Consider the following 4,224-nt stretch of genomic DNA (forward strand, 5'->3'; position numbering starts at 1 on the left):
TAGTTTTCATTTCATTATCAAAATCTCCGTGTTAAATTTATTTTTACTTATCTTGATTTTCTATTAATGATATATGTGGTGTTTGGCTTTAAAGTTGATAACTTTGTTAATCATTATTCTCTTTGGTAGTCTAGATTGTCATAACTTGGGATCTAATTCGTATTTTTCATATATATATATATATATATATATATATACAACTGTGTGTATAGTTTGAAATTGTAAGTAAAATTGAGTGGGTAATTTGAAGGATAAAGTGTAATTTATCCTCTAAAATTAAAGAATATTTAAAAAAAAAAAAAAAAACAAATTAGACTAGTTAATGAGCGTCAAGATCAACCAAAGATAAATCTGGATCAACTGACAAGAAATTAACGTCCATCATTAGCTCAAAACCTCTCTTTCCTAAATACCTTTTACAGTAAATTATTTGTTCTGAGATTTTTGTCTTAGCATAGACGCCGGTACGGTGCCAACAGTAGCATGGGAGACAGGGTGACGTGGAAACCCTCGAAAGGTTGACGGTCATAATTAATTAATTATTATTATTATCGTTGATTATATATCTGGTCATCAAACTTTCAATCTTCTTGTTAGGTGGAATGTTGCACTCAAAACCAAGAGCCAATCCTCTCTATAATTAGATGTTTTAAGGGTCAAATTTCTGTGGGCTTTATTATTTATTTAATTTTTATTTATTAAATTAATTGATAGCCTAATGATCGGTGAGTGATATGATGTAAGGTGTGTGGTTCTCTTTAATTTGCTTATCCAAAAGTGAAAGATGAACTTCAATTATAAGGCCAGAGCCGTTGCTTCTTCACAAATCCCATCATTCAATTCTCATTCAAGTTGTTATGGACGTGCACTTTAAACTAGTGAATAGGGTTGGATTTAAATTATATATTTAATTAATATTTTTTTATATTTTTCTTCACATATGAGCGCTCAAAAACTCTCACTTTTAATAAGTTAAGCCTAGCAAATAAAATATTGAAAATTGGGTGAATTATAAAGTCAGATTCGAACTATAACCTCAATTTTATACTATGTTAAATTATTATTAATCTCAAATACTACTAGTTACCTACTATAGCCCAAATTTAGAAAAACTTGATCATGTTCATGTTGTATAAATCATCTTGTAAAACATGAAAATGAATTTTCAAATTTCTGCCGTTTATATATAATCTTTTATATATATTCATCCAGATCAAAGAAATCTATCAGATAGATGTGCTGGTCATCCTCGTACAGAAGAGCAAATTTTGCAGCAAATTCATTGGGAGGTTAGAGTTAAGCTTTGGACAAAAGGCAAGTTTAATTCGGTTTACTGTTAGAAATGCTGGTCTTTGCTGCTCTTGGGGTATTGATAAGGAGATCTTGATTTAGCTTGTTAATAATTGGCTGTCTTGTGTCGTTGGTTTCCCTATTGTTTCAGAGTTCTTGCTGCTTGTTTTGGTGTTAGTTGTTTTTCTGGAGTTTGTCTTTAGCTGTACGTGGCAAACGTTTGCTTGTAATGTGTTGGTTTGTGCGCTATAAAATTTACTCAATTATCCCAAAAATAAATAATAAAAAAATAAAAATAATTGAGGATGAGGATGAGAATGTTACGATCTTTTTTAAGTGTTTTACATGGCTCAAGTGCAATTTTAACATTGTTTCGTAAGCTTTTATGCATCCTCTTTTTGCAAGTTAGTTTTCAAGAATGAATTATACTCGAGGTTTGTTATAATTTGGTATCAGAGCTAGTCGTCACGTTAAGTATGAGATCAAAGCAGTTCGTCAAGTATGAGATTGAGTAAGATGTGGCTTTGTGGTTGAGTCTCGAAGGACGACCTATAGTCTAGATTAAAATTTATGAAGAATGATTCACGTCAATATTTGTTTCATCTTTTTTCAATCTCATCTTACAAATTTAATATATCATTCATTAGATTTGTAGGCTCGTGTGGAACAAAAAAAAAATAATAATAATATTGAACTTCAAAGATTGTGGGTGAAATTGCTCAAAAAAAAAAAAGTGCCAATGCAACGACCAATTTAAAAGATGACTAGGTAATAATTAAATTACCAGCCAGAAAAAAGACAGCTGCCTGATTAGGAAAAGCCAAAAATTAATAAAAGCTGGAAAGATGCTTTGAAAAGCACTTAATAATTGTTAGGCCAAACTTGAGTGGAGGACAGTTTGATTAATGTGGATAAGAAGGTGATGTATTAAATGGACAACCACAAAAGGTTAGCTCAACTCTGTCAATTCATTGCCAAATGAGTAGGAGAAGTACATGCCTCATGGGTCAATTCTTACTTGTTGTTTGTTAGTAGGAGAAGTGCATACCTCATGAGTCTATCAATTAATTAATTAAATAATTAAGCAAAAAAAAATATATTATTTATCAATTTAATTAATTAGTAGTTGATCTATCAACTATACACTTTTAATTGGTGCACCAATTATAAAGTGTCATATCAATTTGTAAAGAAATTATTAGTAAAAGCTGTAATACTCAAAACATTATTCAAGTAGTTTGAAGTTTGCTTTTCTTATACCACTTTACAGTCAGCAAGTTAGTAAGAAATCAGCAAATTCACTGGCATCGAAAATATTTTAAGTAGAATAATGCTAGAAATCATACTTTTATTCCATCATTATCATATACTGTTGGTGTAGCAGTGCTAATTAACTCTTATTAAGAAAAAAATAGTAATGCTAAGAACTACATTTTCATCTCACAATGCTAATGTGACAATCTCAATAAATCAGTCATTATTAAAGAAAAAAAAAATCAAGAGTTGACTGAAATTGTCATATCTATTTTTTTAGGATAGTTGTGGAATAAAAATATGAAATATAATATTACTCAAAAAAAAAAAAAAAAAAAAAGGTTGATTAGCACTAGTGCACTACCACATCGGCAAAGTAGGATAAAAGTGTAGATTCTAACTTTGCTCATCCAAATATTTTATGAGTAATTTACTGTAATTGAAAAACGAATAACTTGGAAAAAAAATGGCCCAAACTTGCGTCTCCCTCTCTTATTTTCGGCCCGACTTCTCTGAAATTCAAACATAAAGTTTTAGAGAATCCCTATTTTTGCAGGTATATATATTCCTATTCGGGTCTTTCTAGCTTAATGATCTCTCTTTCTGGAGCTACTTGGTGGAGAAAGACATTTGATTTGACATGTTTTACCTATTGTGATTGTTTGATAAGTATTATAAACAAATTAAAAATAGAAGAAAAAAGTCATTTCTTCTGCATTGTGAAACTATTTATACAAGAGGTTGATTTGATATATCATTGTCCCAAAAAACAAAAAAAAAATAGGAAAGAAAGACTCATTAGAGACGTTATTAATATTGCAAGGCCACATAGAACTATTTGACTTTCAATTATATCACTCCTGTAATCCTTTTCCCTTTTCAATTAAAAAAAAAAAAAAAAATCCAATTATATTATAGAAGAGGTTGATATATCATTGTCATTGGATATTTTAATATTCTGGCAGCTTCAATATTCTCAAAAATCTTAGTAAATTACTATACAACTAAGATGACATGATAATAAAAATTAACTCTATTATCTTCTTTCTTTCTTTTTTTTTTTTCTTTAAATGGTAATTCAACTACTGATTTTCATTATTACATCATCGGAATATGATTGTATTCATTTTAAAAGAAATAGATATTATCAATTTCATGATCAAGATTCGAAGCTAGCTAGTGTATCTAATGGTGTATATAAAATCAACGTTCACATGCTTTTACAAAATTAAATGACGTGGCATTATAAAGCCTGTTAGATACGCCAACTTTAAACTTTAACCTCGAAGTGAATAGCATTCATTTCATTTGAAATGGAGAGAATCCTGATCTTATATCATCGAATTGTATAATAATCGTCTACTAAATAACATTATTTTCATTTTCTTTGGATCTTTAGGGTTGTTTAGAAACTTCAATTGGAAGTCAGGTAAAAGGTTATTATGTTCTTCTCAGAAAAACACACCAAAAAATAAAAAATAAAAAACCCAGAAAGAAACACTCGTAACTTGATAAAATGTGGTAGTCATGGAAGCTCATATGACTTGCATATGATTTTCTGAGGCTTACAATTTATAAAGATTAACAATGTTCAAAATTTAATCAAGAAATTGTCTAAATGACCTCCTTTAATATCCAAGGAGCAGTGCTTCAATTGAAAATTCAAAAAACAAGACCATA

This window comes from Corylus avellana, chromosome ca4, assembly GCF_901000735.1.
Source record: "Corylus avellana chromosome ca4, CavTom2PMs-1.0".
Lineage (NCBI taxonomy): Eukaryota > Viridiplantae > Streptophyta > Magnoliopsida > Fagales > Betulaceae > Corylus > Corylus avellana.